The sequence below is a fragment of the Olea europaea genome, chromosome 18 (genome assembly GCF_002742605.1).
Source record: "Olea europaea var. sylvestris chromosome 18, O_europaea_v1, whole genome shotgun sequence".
Classification (NCBI taxonomy): Eukaryota; Viridiplantae; Streptophyta; class Magnoliopsida; order Lamiales; family Oleaceae; genus Olea; species Olea europaea.
In genome coordinates this window covers 18032181-18048772 of record NC_036254.1, presented here as the reverse complement: position 1 = coordinate 18048772, position 16592 = coordinate 18032181, and positions in this window count along the sequence as shown.

The following is a 16592-nucleotide window of genomic DNA, read 5'->3' as shown; positions in this document are numbered from 1 at the left end:
AGTAGCATAGTGTGCTGCTTCTCAGTTTCATACTCTTCAAGAACTCATCTACTGCACGTTCCATAAAGAAGCTAAAATATCCGATGTTTTATCGAACATTTCTTGAAGCCAGTAAAACTTACTGCTAAAATATTATGGTAGGAAAATGAATAAAAACTCAATAAAATACTTCATCATCAACTTTTTGACTTTATTTTTATGATCATAAAGGTGAGGGTTGGTCCTCATTAGCCAGTAGCATTTGTCTTACTTTCTTGACTGGTAGAGTTTCTTCAAGGTAAGCATAGAACTTTATACCAGTGAATTTTTGTTGCACACAAATGGTGTCAAATTTGAGTTAATGTGCATTGGCCCATTTTATGCAATAGAATGGGAATGATGTTCGGAAGCCAGCAAAGACTATGCGAATCCAGGCCCATCACGTTCTTCTGGTAACATGTATAGATATGTGATGATAGATACGCTTTCAAAATTCGAAAACATTGATACTGGGATTCGTTAGGTAACATATGAATTTACATACCTCTTTTTCTAGTCGAGCATACCAAATATTTCATGGAAACCTCGAGTTTCAAGAAGGCTATAAGTTACGCGAGGGGTAATTAGTATTGTGAAAAAATAATTGTTTCAATTATGAGGCAAATTGTAGATGACATAGGCCTAAATTTAAGGGGTGCAACTGAGTACTTCAATGCTTGCCATCTGAGCCAACCGGTCCCGTACCTATTTCATTTGCACATGCTCTATGCCGGCTACTTGCATGCCTTGAACAAAATCAATCTCCATTTCTACCTTATTTTGTTACTATGGTTGATCCATTCAAAATATCAGTTCGAAAAAGGTGTGCAATTACTACATGTTGAATTTTTTATGCGTTCATCGTCTTTCGTATGTCAAAAAATCAAATTTGGTATAGTGTCTTTTTTCTAGATTTAGTTTATATTGATCTAAAGCTTAAAATCATTCTGAATAATCCGCTGCATCAATTTCATATTGATGCACACCCAGTTCTTGATAGATTGAAGATATGGCTTGTTCGTGAAACTCAAATGGCAAAAACAATTGACGCTGTGAGTTAGCACAACTATATCTACTTTTCCGACAAATTAACTCATAGAAATTGAAAAAATTGAGATAACGAGGTCGCACATAGATAATTTTCAATTATGATGGCCTATCAATCACATAGATGTAGCGGTTGACAAGTCGGAGAAAGGACTTTGAGCGACGATAGTCTTTTTGTCCTCTCAATCCTGAGTGGGGGACTGGATATAGTATGGCCTTATAGGGTTTGCATCAATCTTAGCTTGTCAATGGTCCCTTGAAGATGTAAGTGAAATGGCAGTATATGCATCAGCTTTTGAAATTAAAACTGTTTTGGCTTACTGAGACTTCAACCCCAAATTCGGGTTAAAAATCTCAATCATCTCTCTATATTTTTAATTATGTTTCTCAATAGTCATTAAACTATAAAATTATTCTGAAAAGTCCTTATACTTTTAACATTGTCTTCCGCCCATCACTCTCTCCTTCCATTTGAAAATTAACAGTTCCAACGAATTACGTTTTGAACCCTCAAAATGTACCTTTGACGTGGCTAACAGATCTCAATACCTCTCATGTTCACGCAAGTCTGTTTTCTACACACTAGGATAAACCATCAATCACCCGTTGCCTACTTCAATAAGGGGTGGAGTTGGTAAGTAGGCCGCGTGCACTCTGACGATCAAGTCAGTTTGCTTTTTAAATAGATATGTACGAGAAGGTTTTTAACGTGAGCCTCTAATATAACAAAAGGTTGTCGGTTATGGGTATAACATGTATAGAGAGATATATGTACTTTGAAAGCCTAAAATTGTATTACCTTTATATGGCACTAAGTGTAAGCTTTTATAATATAAGTATATGATTTATGACCACTGGATAGAGGGATGTGTGGCTCCATCTATGCGGTTAACACTTCCCATAACATGCGTCAATCAACAATAAGTTGTCATTGCCACTATCACTCATTACCTAGCGTGGGACTGTGGATTTGACTAGATAGGTTGGCAGTGGTTACGGCGATAGACATTATGTCAATCACATCAAAAGATTGACTGGGAGATTTGGTTCTGGGCTCGTTTGTAGCCTGGCCTCGGCTCGTTGGATCGCTGCTTGCTGGGGTTATACGTTGGCTCGGACACGTGTCTTGCAAGGTGGTTTCTCTCCTATCGGGACCTGAAGGGTCGTAACATTACGGATGAAAAACAATGCTACAAATATGTACAATGACTATTCAGAAAAGTTTTAAAGACCAATGACAGAAAATAATTTTAAAGTATGTCACAATTTAGAAAATAATTAAATTTCGATGAGCATACACTGAAACTACAATGACCGTTGCGACATTAAAGCCGCAAACTTCATAGAAAATGTTTAAATGTGAAAAATTAAGCCATTATTTGATGGAAATTAAAATCAAATTTTTATTAGATTTTAATAGAAGTTGATTTGTGACTCCTATAAAATATGATTAAAATTAATTATTTACTTTAGCTTAGATTAAAATTTTAATTTTAATCTCGAACTAAATTAGAAATGTGGAGAGTAAAATTTCATTGGCTCAATAATGCAAAGGCATCTGATAAATTAATGTTTGAGTTGACTTGACACCCCCACCGTATCCTATCATTGTCCTTCTCAGAATGACAGCCAAAATTGCATCCATCCATATACAAAGGATTTGGTTAAGAGAGACTTTGTGTTGAACCTTTTCTATCAATTTTCACACTGACAGATACTACAATTGTAACCTTAGCTTATTCTATCTTCAAATATTTGTACTGTTTACACCTCCTTAATGCCTCTAATTGTGATACTTTTTCTCACCGTCGACCCCACACTTGCACAGGACTATACTCAACTAAGCTGCTGCTGCTGCTTCTTCTTCTTATTAATTTTTTAATGAATATTTTGTTCAATACTGTTTAATTTCTTTATCAAACATATTATTGATGTTTATTTTGCTCTACGGTGGTGAAAACATGAATGGTTCTCAATTTGACCTTCTTCTAGGGTAGGTTTAATAAATTCAATGAATTGAAGGGAAAAAAAAAATGTAGTCTATTAAGATGTTTGCAAAACAAAAGGATGACAAAATTCTCTTTCATGCATTGTCCCGCCTCGAAGGGATGGAGAATCTCCATCTCGAAAGCTGATTAGGATAGGGAAAGGGGAACATGATCCTTTCACGAATTTTCGAACCCATCTTGAATCTTTTTATTTTATTTTTACGATTTTTAATTTTAAAAAATAAAGATTAATTAATTAAAAGAACAATAAATAGAGATATTTTAATCCTGTCCCCCAAAAATTTGTGACGCAGTGGATATGGATGCCACTCCATCCCTTTGCGACTCAGAGCGTGGTAGAGAATATATCTCGAGTCAATATTTAAACACCAAGTACTAAGATATAAGTAACCCATGTGAAGACCTTTAAAGAAAAGAATATATGTATTCGAAAGCGATACAAGTGGGAAAGTAAAGAATATGTAGGAGTGTGCTACAACACTTTATAAGAAACTCGACAATAGCTCCGTAACTTCAGAATAAAGGTGCATTCTAACAAAGAGAGTTGTAATAACAAATCTGAGCAACTATTTAGTAAGAAACATATGTTGAATTCCTTGAGATAAAATGAACATTTTAATAGATTCATCCAAACTTCCTTTTAAGGATAAAGAATTTAGACTAGAAGTTTGTCGTTCTGATTTTTCCTATTTCGAACTAATAACTAAGAAAATTTATCCTGATCAAATATCATCATGTTTAAATTTTATTCATATTTAACAATTGATTTTAACCACACATTCTCAATTTTTATTAATTTTTTTACAATATATTTCATTAATTTTTATTAGAATATACTAAAAATTTGAGTTTGAAATGAAGACTTTCATCTTTTGGGGTTCCAACATCATGAGACTACTTTTTGAAGCAATGGATAATGAATTATCAAAAACAGTGAGGTGGACCAGTATCCATACTGTTTGCGAGTCGGTTTAGTCAAGAGCCGCACGTGTGTTGTTTCAAAATCCATGTGCCCAGATTTTTGTCCCTTTGCTTTTCTATTATTAATCACTATCATGCATTATTATTTTCTTAAATACATTTTTAAATCAAAAATTATATATAAAAACATTTGAATTAGAGTTTTATATGTATTCAGCCGATTGGCACGAAATAATGGATATGACTAGCTGATATATTAAAACTATACAATTTTTGTATAAATTTACAATTAGATAATGTCTTGTTTCTATTGTATTCTGAATAATATATTAAGTATTTCAAGTAAGAATGTAGTATTCGATCAAATCTCTTAATATGAAATCTTCCAAACTCAAGAAATAGATCACAAAAAATCATATTCCTTTAAGAATATATTATGTCATTCATAATTTATTCATTATAAGATAAATCTATTTAAATTTAAAAAATTAAATAAAATAATATTAAGAAACGTTGTATGACATTATCTAGTAAACCATAAATTAATGGGAAATGACAAACAAACAGTTGGCCCCTGTCACAGTAAATGGCCCTAAATTAATACATAAGTAAAATGTCAAGTGTACTATGATTCATCAACTCTAAAAAGTTGATTTGACATATTTTGAAAAAAATTATTAACTGTACAGTATACTTTACTATGATTTGACAAATGTTGAACATAAGCTTTAGTATCTTAAATGTCCCTATTATGAAAAGCTTTTTACGTAAAACTAAGTGGAAATTACATAATCTCAAGTGTTTAAAGATAACAATTCAAAAATCAAAGTTGAAGTTTCATCATTAATAAATCAGATATCAAAACACTCCTCACCCACTCCATCTATCAAAACCCTAATTCATTTCCTAATTGTCTCTCCTCACTCGCCACCCCCCATTTCTCTGCCGTGGTGAGCCTCGTCACCTTCCTACATCCTCTCTGTACCAACCATCACCTCTCTCCAACAATCACGGACTCCTCATCTTCCTATCATCCTCGCCAATCACCTACCCTTAATCCATATTGCCCTAAAAGGAAAGTGAATCGCCAGCCAGAAAGAGGTGAATCACCACAAGTTGTGACGGTTAACTGACTTTGTGCGTGCCCCAATTTGAACTCATGAGATCGAGAGAGATGGGGAAGTAAGCGAAGCTGTTTGCAACGTAGCGGGGTGAAGCAGAAACATATCCACCCGCTTACTCCGAGGACTTTTCACATTGTGTTGCTACTCTGACGGTGCACTAGAGATTTGGATGGTATGTTTGTATGGTGGTGATGATGGTGTTTGTGTGATGCTGATTTTGTGGTAGTGGATTTGATATTTTTGGGTGGGTTTTATTAAATTTGGCTATGGTAGGGGGTGGTGTTGGTGGTATGTTTGTGGCAAGGGGTGGTGGTGGCTTTTGTTGATTGTTGGTTGTGTAGTTAGAAGTACTAGCGGCGATAATGGATTTGGCGACGATTTTTATGTGAAGGGTGCAGCTTAAGGTGTTAACAACGGTGGCAATCACCGGTTGTGGTGACGGTTGACGATGGTGATGGTGATAACAGTGGTATAGGCAACGATCGTAGGGTGATGGTGGTCACAAGTGGCGATATTGATGGTATGTGACCAATTGTTTGGTTATTGGCGACCAAGTATTAAATTGTGACCTTAAAATTTGAAAACTTGTGACTGAAAAACAATTTGTGACCAACAAATTTAAAAATTTGTGACTGATAGATAAATTGTGATCTATGATTTTTTTTTTTTTTTGATCAATGGAATAAATTATGACCAATAATTTTTGATTTGTGACTTTAAAATAATCCAAGACCCACAAATTTTTTATTTTTGACATCAAAATTATCTGTAACCGATTAATTTGATAATATGTAACTAGTAAATAAGTTGTGATCAATAATTATGTATATGAGACCATAATTGTATAATTGTGACCTTATTAAATTTAATTAATAAATATTTTCAATTAATTAGCTAATACCTGAATTTTGCATTTTAAAACTTTACACCTGAAAATTGAATTGTGACAAAGTTAACACATTATTTTTTATTTTTTTTTCCCTAAAGCTAATCGAATTGACCCATTCCAATTCAACTCAAGCCAATCCAGTAAGAATGGACCCAAAAACTCCAAACCCAACACTAACAAAACATAGAGCCAAGCAGGTGGATTGAGAGGGGCGGGCAAAAGAGGCGAGAGAAGACAAAGCAACGAGATTTTAAAGCAGACAGTAATGGAGTTTTATAAACATATCTTTATTCTCAAAATCTAACTTGTACACCTCTTGATCCAAGATATTTCATCAAACAGCTAAGGAAAATTTTGGAAAATTGACAATTTCATGAATTAATCTTTAATGATTGAGATATGTACAATCTCAAACAGAATGATTGAACTTAAAAGTCTGCAACATTGAATCATCAGATCATACAAATGTAAGCGGATATTTTCATTAAAAACGGATTTATGTCATAACGAAAACGGATTTACACATACCCATGTTGCGTGAGTGTAAATAGGACCAGTTGAAGAATGTAGACGATACTCTCTAAAGTATTGTAATAGGGATAGCCCCAAGAATACTGAAAATTCTAATACAGGCTTTGTTCTAAAATTGTTTAGGTTACAGAATTGGAGAAAATCGAGTCCTGCAAATGCTGCGAGCAACAAGATCGACTAGAATAATTACTACAAAATACAATAAAAAAAAATCGAAATGACAATATAGGTATATACCAACATAACCAAAGTAAATCCAGTATATTCCAGCCATAATTGGCAGAGGGGTTGCAGCAAAAATTGCTCTAAATTTCCCTGTTTGATCATACATATCATGAAGTTGATGTTAAATTAAATTTCCATCCAATTTTAAAATCTAAATTCTTGAATTTAAGGGTGAAATTATTAGTGTCAAACAATGGTTACATAATCAAGATTCCCCTATTTTTCTGCAAACAAGTTGAATGACTGAGCCTAAAATACCCAAGAAGGAGAAGAAAATCATGAATGCAGCTGATATCTGAACAACTCTTCAACTTCCAGCTTTCATCAGAACCAAGAGGCCTGCATTTTCTCTGTATACGTAGTAAACTCTTAGTAAATAGAGTTATTGAAGAAACGTAATTACTCAAGAAACTTGACGTTTAACACTACTTGCTTGTTTGGTAAGATGAAATCTATTGTACTGGATATATTATCCAACATAAAATGCATTTATTCTATGTAAAAAGAACTTGTATGGGAAGGTTGAATTTCCTACACTGTTGTGGTAGCACCAGTGACAGCCAAAAAGGCCATTAAGCAAAGTCCCTGAACTCCGAAGTGTTATTCTTGAAGCAAAATTCTATTAAGAATCAAATGCAAAACGTATTCTTACCACTTACCAGCCAGTCTATACCACGGCTAATTACTGAAGGTGGAACTGTTATAGGGCTACCATATCTTGCTGCTGCAAGCTACATTCTGGTAGATTGCAATAAATCATTTATTTATATTTATTCCTCTTCTGATTTTACTGGATTTGCCAACAAAATTTCATTTCAGTTATGAAGAACAATGAAAAAAATTCTCTCTGCGATTTCATTTTTGTATGCAAGTTCATAATTTCATCAGAAAAAACAATATAGAGCGTAGACCTCAGTTGAAGCAACAAATGCAGCCATCACGGTTGCAAATATTTCCTTCAAGCAATATCATAAGATCCGATAATGTAATGTTTTTCCAGAAAAAATGTTAATTAAAATCGGCAACAAAATTACTTTGCTAAACAATCAAATGTAATTTTAAAAGCAACAAATTGGAATGCTTACAAAATCTCGTAAAATGGACGAGTATACATTAAGCTTAGACAATGATTTATTCATCGAAAACCTACAGATTAATGCCATAGTGCTTGGACAATGATTCATCGACAGCCTACTGATTAATGTCACAGTGAAATAAATGGAAGTAAATTGGTGCTGGCAATGTTACCAAAGAGCTACACTAATTAATCCAGAGCTATTAGTTCGACAGCTATCTTTTGAAGGTTTATGATAAGCACCACTTCAAGTTAAAATTCCAGTATAAATCCACACAATGGCAATAGAGAATAGCACCACAAATCGATCACATAAAGGCCTCTTTAATTTTATGAATCTTGGAACATAGTGTAAGAAAGAGTGAATTCCGAGTATCATGACAAAAGAATTTAACTTTTGTTTCTCCATCAATATAAGATGAGGCAGTGAGTTTTCAGTTTCGACATGATTAGTTTTTGGTTAAAACTTAAGGCAAATTATGGTACTTAATTACCTGTGAGATGACAATCACGAATGACAGTTCTGGAATCCCAACTTCAACAAATTTTGCAATCTATAAGATACAAATAAAGGGAAAATTGCAGTCGAGGTACCAAACCTTTCGTTTATTAGCAGACTTTGCCCAGACCTTTAGTTTGTACCACCAGAGATACCAAACCTTTAAAAAATGTGTGGAGCCAGTCCAAAATGACGGTTTCCGTCTGTTTGATCGTCAAAACCGTCAGTTGACCCCTTTAATGATAATTTCAAGAATTTTCCCCAAATAAGTGAAGGGCAACATGGTTATTACACACATTTCCCTCCTATTATATACTTCATTGTTTATTTCCCTCCATTTCTTTATCACTATATATTACCTACCTTCTCTCTCACAAGTAGTAAAAAAAAAAAATCAGCAAGAAGATGGAGGGAAATGTATGCAAATGTGGTTCCCCAGCGCAGATGAAGACCTCGTGGACGAACTTGAACCCGGGAAGAAGATTTCTCACTTGTCCTCGAAGCCAAGATGTGGGTGGATGCACCTTCTTTATGTGGTGTGACCCTCCGATGTGTCAGAGATCGAAGGAACTGATTCCTGGTCTATTACGAGCTAGGAGGGAAATGGAAGCTGAAATCGACACCCTTCAAGCAACAAGACCAAATGTGTGGAAGATCTGGCTCTTCGACTTTGTGTGTGGAGTGTTTGCAAAATGGGTTTGTTTCTAGGTATGTAGGGTCAGATTGTAGGATTTTAGTTTTTTGTTCCAGAAATTTGAGCTTAGGGTTTCGAAATGGAGCCATGTGCTAGATGTTGTAAAATGCATATGTAAAAAAGGAAAAATTGTGTTGTACATTTTGACTTGAAATTTAACGATATTTTCCTGGCCTCTATGTCAAATGCGAAATTAAAAGAACAGATTACACTTCAAACTTATCTGAAAAAGGTGCAGCATAGGTACCAAACCATATAACGATTCGCAGAATCAGTACCAAACATTTTCTAATGGTTTCAGACAGAGTACCAAACCTTTAAAAACATTGCGGTAAAGGTACCAAACGTTTGATAATACGTTCATAGGAAGTATCAAACATTCTCATATATTTCATAATCGCCTACACATCAGATCTTACGAATACAATTTCAGAAACCAACAACGAAAAGCAGAAACATAATGCAAGATATTTGACATCAACATTATCATCACATTGAACAATTTCATCAAAAATTCCAGTTACATCTACAAAATACACAGCATTGGAAGCATATATTTCCAGTTCAATTTACAAAAAATCACAGCATTTCCCCAAAAAGATAACTATACAAGAAAAACCACATGATGTTCAAGATTGCGATCCTCTATGCTTGGACTTCTTTGTCTGTGACTTGGAGGTTTGCGTTGAATGTGCTTTTCTCTTCCCTTTTGTTGATCCGGTATGTGTATCTTCTTGTGTGGTTGGTTGAGACTATTGCTGTGAACTATCTTCACCAGGCAGTGCCTCCTTATAGCTTCTTCTGTTATGTCCAGACCCTCCACAGCGTTTACACGTCATCTTCTTGCCAGTCCTTCCCATCTTCACGCCTGCAGGTGGCTCTGCCTGTGACCTCTTCCTCAATTTTTTGGGTCTGCCAGCCTATTTTCTCTTCTGAGGTTGAGTGAGAGGATGCTTTCCCAATTCTGGCCACAGTTCAGGCCCTGACATCGGGTGGATCACTAGGGAGTAACATTTCAGGTATGTCTCATTACTATACCATGGGTCGATGTACTCATATATGCCAATATCCCTTGAAAGCATGCCTGATATTGCATGGGGACATGGTATTCCAGTGAGCTGCCATTTTCTGCAAGCACATACATGTTCTGTCAAGTCAACACACCACCTCAAATCGTCTCTGCTGCTTATCTTAAATTTCTGGTTGCCTGCATAGTTTGCCTTCAAGTACCTTGCCTCAGACTTAGCTTTCTCAATGATTTTCACAATTCTTGGCCCGAATGCAAGATCCCACCTCTCTGCCGCTTCCCTTTTTGCATTCATCCTTATTATTTGCTGATGCCTAATTTTCTCTAGCATGGAGATGATGGGCCTGTCTCTGGCAACAACAATGGAAGAGTTGAATGCCTCACACAAATTATTAAGAAGAATATCACATCTCGAATGCTCTTCAAAATGGGATCTGTTCCACTGGGAAGGAGGTTTTTCAAGGAACCAGTTGTAAGCCTCTTCACTTATGTCTTTTAACTCATTCATTGCACTCTTTCACTCCGGCACTGTTGTTGCCCTTGCTGCAGTCCAAAATAGGTTCTTAAGTGCCAGACCTTTGTGTGCCAAGGTGAAATTGCTATAAAGATGTCTAGCACAACACCTATGCTCCGCTCCTTCACAGTATTAACTTATGGAATCCACCAAACCCTTTTGTTTGTCGGAAATGAATGTCCAAGTTCGAGGGTTGTGCATCCCTATGTCATCAACCAACAATTCTATGAACCATTGCAAGTTTGTTTTGTTCTCTGCATCCACAACTGCCTATGCTAACGGGAACATACAATTATCACCATCAATGCCAACAGCTGCCAACAACTGGCCACCTTCTTCAGATTTTAGAAAGCCTCCATCCAACCCAACAACTGGCCTGCACCCAGCCTTAACCCTTCCTTACAAGCCCCTATGCAGATGTACAATCTCTTAAAAGTATGTCCCGAACCTTCGATTTGGACTGTACTGCCTGGATTTGTTCTCTTCAATTCCTCATCGTAATCCCATAAAATTTTGTACTGCTCAGCTACAATCCCATTAATAACTTCTGCACATTTCGATCTTGTCCTGTAGAACTGATCCTTTAAAATCTCATACATGCAGTCCGCTTTCACAGTCTCCATAAAACTACTCATTGGAATGTTTGGATCAGACCTAAATTTTCTCACGTACTTCTTTGCCAGAAAACCTGAATTAACCCTTCTATTTTGCCACACCATGGTACATGTGTGCTCATCTACAAATGTGTTAATTCTAAGACTCTTGTCGGGTTGTTGGTACGCATACAAAACCCAAGGACAATTATCTTGACACCGAACTCTCAACCGTGTCCTCATATTTTTCACGTATCTCAGTTTCCTGGAATTTTTGACTGAGTATTGAACAACTGCATTCCTTAGAATCTTGACATTGTCGAATTTCATCCCTGGCAGAAATGAATTAAACCAGAATGCATTATCATCCAAATGAATTAAACCAGAAATGAATTACACAAAACAGTGGACATTACCTAGCTTGAACTGTAGATCTTCCATATCAGTTGCAGGGTTAAACCAACACACATTCTTCCTTCTGGCAGATGATCCCTCAGCCTCGGTATCACTGGGTAAGCTTCTAAGCTCGCTGAAGTCTTTGTATTCTATTCCAGATTCTTCCCCAGCAGCTGCCTCCCCTTCCTGCATATCCCTTACACCTTCCTGCTCACCACTTGCACCAATGTCAAAACCTTCACTCAACGTGAAATATGTGTTTTTATCATTATCTTCCACAGCAATATTTTCTTCCTGCTCATACTCCGAGTCAGTGAATTTCTCTCCCAAAATACCCTCCTCATATTCATCATCCAGCTCAGGACCTTCACCAAACTCCACATTAGTTTCAGCAGCCTGCACCTCTGGTTCGGCATCATGCAACTCATGTTCAGCAGCTTGCTGTTGTGGTCCAGAAACATGCACATCAATTGCAGTAGGCTGTACCTCTACTTTGGCATCATGTTCAGCAGTATGCGCCTCTTGTTCAGCAGCATGTAGCTCCTGCTAAGCCTGTTGCTGTGGTTCAGTGTCATGCAACTCATGTTCAGACCTCAACTGTGGTTCAACATCATGTGGTTTCTGTGGTTCAGCAGCATGCACTTCCGATTCATGCGAGTCTACGTTAGCCCCTATAAAATCAATCTTTGTATACCCATGCTCTGTTCCATGCACTGTATAAACTTCCTCTTCATCTGCTTCCATGTCATCCACTTCATCAACTACATACACGTCATCTCCTTCTACTGATTCATCAAAAATCTCAATTGCATAGCATGGTTGCTGGTCATTCAATGCTTCACCAGACTTTTGAACCTTCACCAATAACACTCGAACATCCTGCTGTTCTATTTCATCCCAAGGCAACTCCAAAACCTCAACTACAGACAAGTAATACAATTCAGCTGTCCTATTATCACCAAGCCACTTCACTAAATTCATTAAATCTGAGTCTTTGACCAACCAAAATGAACCTTCACTCATTCTTTTCTTCTCCATCTTGTACAGATATCTAATTCTATCAGAATATCCTAACATCTTCATGACATTGTCCAAAAGAAATCTATTGAAGAAATCAGGGTCGATATAGTCTATATAACTTATTTTCCCATACTCATACACAAAATTTCTCATCTTCTGCAATAAAATTCCACCATGATGAAGCCGTATTCTGAAGTACTTTGAATTCTCCCCTGAAAAAACACCGAAAAAAAGGAAGTTAAGCCCTAGCCCTTTTCAGTTCGAGCAACGAACATGTGCAGAAAAGATAGTACACAAGCATTACGCTCTAATATACCAAATCACTTAAAATTTTTGAATTCCCCAGTACGTAAACACAATCGAACAGGAGAACTTCATAATCATACAACTTCACACCGTAAACCGAAAACAGGGGAAGACACTTACCATACACGGGTTGGGGAAGAGAGCCTCGAATGTGGGCTGCAATGTCCACTGGATGTTCGTCTTCTTTGAAGTCCGATTCGTCTTCTTCGTGGGTTTTCGCAGGTTCCATAGTGGATGGTGAGTGGAAGGAAGTTGCAACTGACGTGTTTGATGTTGGGGAGGGAAATGTGTGTAATGACTATGTTGCCCTTCACTTATTTGGGGAAAATTCTTGAAATTATCATTAAAAGGGTCAACTGACGGTTTTGATGGTCAAACAGATGGAAACCGTCATTTTGGACTGGCCCCACACATTTTTTAAATGTTTGGTATCTCTGTTGGTACAAACTAAATGTTTGGGTAAAGTCTGCTAATAAACAAAAGGTTTGGTACCTCGGCTGCAATTTTCCATACAAATAAATTGTAATTACAGAAACTTGAAGTTCAGCTGCTTATTATGAAGATCTTCAGTGGAAGGGAAAAAAAAATAAAAAAATTGAACTCTTACTAATGGGAAGAGTCGAGATGGTATAGCCCAAGACCAATGAAGTGGAACCATAGAAAGAGGGCTAAATTGCCTTAAACCAGAGAAATAAAAACCAAAGTATGAGTGAAATTGCAACAGTAAAAATTGTAAAAGTTCCCTTCTCAATTAACAGACCTGTCTATGTTCCTCCACGAACTGATGAACCCTATGATCATTTGGAAACACGACGTAATATTCAATGCACCTTGTATTCTCATTGTTTGTGCAAATCTCTGAGAAAGAAACCAATTTTTAGGCCAAAAATAAGCATATAAGGATCTAAAATGGTAAATTGCAATCACATTCTCATACTGTCGTATCATTTGATATCTTATTGAACGAAGAATCATAGTAACATGAATCAAGAACGCGGTTCCTATTACCTATGGCAATCTGGTGCCGAATAAGGAATTGAACAGTCTATTTACTCCTGAAACAAACAGTAATGTTTTGTCACCTTAGCCTTCTCTTTCTGCAATGCAAGAAAATGTAGGACTGGTTGAAAAGGAGGAAAAATGAGAGATTATCAAATGAAGAGTAAATAGATTCTTACATCACTACCACCCATTTGAGGAACTGTCATACTTGGAATCAAGACTATTGAACCAAGACTTAAAACACAATGCTGGAAACCCAAGAAAACAGCTTCCACTGCGGTAAAAACAAACAAAAAATTACTCTCAATAAATTTAGAATCGACTTGACTAAGGGAGAGAGGTAGAACTAACACAATGGTGGTGGACTGTTAATGCAGTATTGGACACCAGTAAGTTGCTCTAATAATGGAGGTGGCTGTGGTTGTTCAAATTGGTTAGCTGTGGCTGCATTATTACCACTTTGAGCCATTCTTCAAGATTTCAAGCTTAGAAAATTTTGGGTTTACGATTTTGTGAGTTTAAGCTTAGAAATAGTTTACGCTACAGGCTTCTCAGAGAGTGACGGTACGAGATGTAAAAAGTATGCTCCTTGTATAAAAGAATTAGAAATTTATTTTGTTGTATATATTTATATAGGTAATTATTAGAATTATTTTGTTTATTATAAGATCAATTTTCAGATTTTGATAATCATATTACACTGATTTTCAAGATGTTGTATTGTGCCATATTTATCACGAATTGATTTTGGTGATTACTATAAGGAATTTTTAAATGATCGCGTGGGCTTATATGTGTAAATTGTTGTGTATTAAATTAAAGGCTATCGAATTCAGTTAAACGCAATTAAAGTGATCTAATAAGGTTTCGATTTTGGGCTTTGATGTATCCAATTAAAGTATATGTTTATAAATGTGTAGAGATCGGGCCCAAATCCCTAATTTCATGGTAGGTCGAATTAGGTCAAAGGGCGTCGCTATATATAAATATGGTTATGGTCCCCAGATCATACGTATTTATTATTTATTCTCTACTACATCCCATCACAGAGAGAAAAGGAGACTGCGTATAGTTTTGGAAGACTATACCGCAAAGTTCATTATTGCATTAACCATGTCTAATTTAGGTATGCTTCCGCCATATTTATGTATTTTTTGATGATTTAACATGAAAGATCCGGTGGTTTAAGACAATAAATTATCCTACAAGTGGTATTAGAGTCTTTCATGTTGAATCATTGAGAATCGAATAATTTATTTTGGTTCTTGCAATAAATTTTTTGAAGTTTTCAGATTTAACAATTTTGGATCTATATCTTGTTGAATTTGAAAACTTTTGCGATATAATTTATTCGTTATTTTCATAATTCGGATTAATAATTGAGAAGAATTCATATTATGGTTTTTTTAGTTCTAGATTCAGATTCTTTGGGGATTTTAGAAAAAAAAATTTGGAGTCGGCGTGGGCCGGCGCTGGCCGCCAACGCCGCGAGAGAGCCACATCGGTGCTGCTATTCTTGGCGGCGCTGGCCGTCGGCACCGTGAGAGAGAGAGAAAATGAAAATTCTCTAGTGTTTTCAGTTTTGAATTTTTAGGCGGGGGCCTCACGTGTAAATTGAATAACTTGAGGCCCCTACTTGCAATTAGGGTTATGGTTATAAAATTAAGGTTTCAATCCCTAACCTTTAAGTTATATTAAGATTTGAGCCTTTAAGTTTTGGATTTAATAATTCAGTCCGTAAGGTTTAAAAATTAATTAATTTAGGCCATTAAAGTTCTGAATTTTATAATTAAAGCCCTCAAACTTTAATCATTAATTCAAATTGGCCCCCCAAAGTTTATAATTAATTCAATTGACCCTCAAATTTTCAAATTTTCAAAATTTAATCCTTAAAGTTTTGTATTGTTAAATTTTTGGCCCCTAACATTTTGAATTGATCAATTTTGGCCCCAAAATTTTTGAATTAATTAATTATGATCCCTAAATTTTTGAATTAATTAATTTTGCCCCCTTAAAGTTTTGAATTATTAATCCTAAGACCCCTAAAGTTTAAAACTAAACAAAATATGCAAAATTGGCGATTCTCTTTCTCAAATTTTGGTAATAAAGATTCTTTTAAGAGATATAATGTTCGAAAGTTAGTTAATTGAAGCAACATGTTCCCAAAACAACATCTCTTGTGGAAATTAACTAACTTAGAATATTAAAAGGTATTTGTGCATGTGTTATTTATGGGAATATTGGTCGACTCAAAGGAAGGTCAATAGTTAGTCGAATACACGTACACTTGTGGCGATAAACATGTGACAATTATTTGGTTTAATGTGTGATCAATAAATCGGTCCAAAAAAAGGTTTATTGATTGATACATTTTTTTATCGCAATATTTGATCACTACGCCAAGAGTACCGCTTACAAGTCAATATCTCTGCCCAAAGACTAGGTATTGATGTTGTGCTTGGTATCTTGTGATGGCCCTACCACTATTTGAGATTATTATTATTTGCATATTAAAAATATTCATGTGAGCTATTCATAATAATCATTCTCTAATTCAGTTTCATGTTCTGCTGCTAGTATATCTACTAGCATCAATTCAATTTCAATGATAAATGACACAAACTTCAGGGCATGCAAGAGAACGTGATGATTGTTTTCGGAGTTATGGACCTGGACCTTACTTTACGGGCTGATCAACTTGC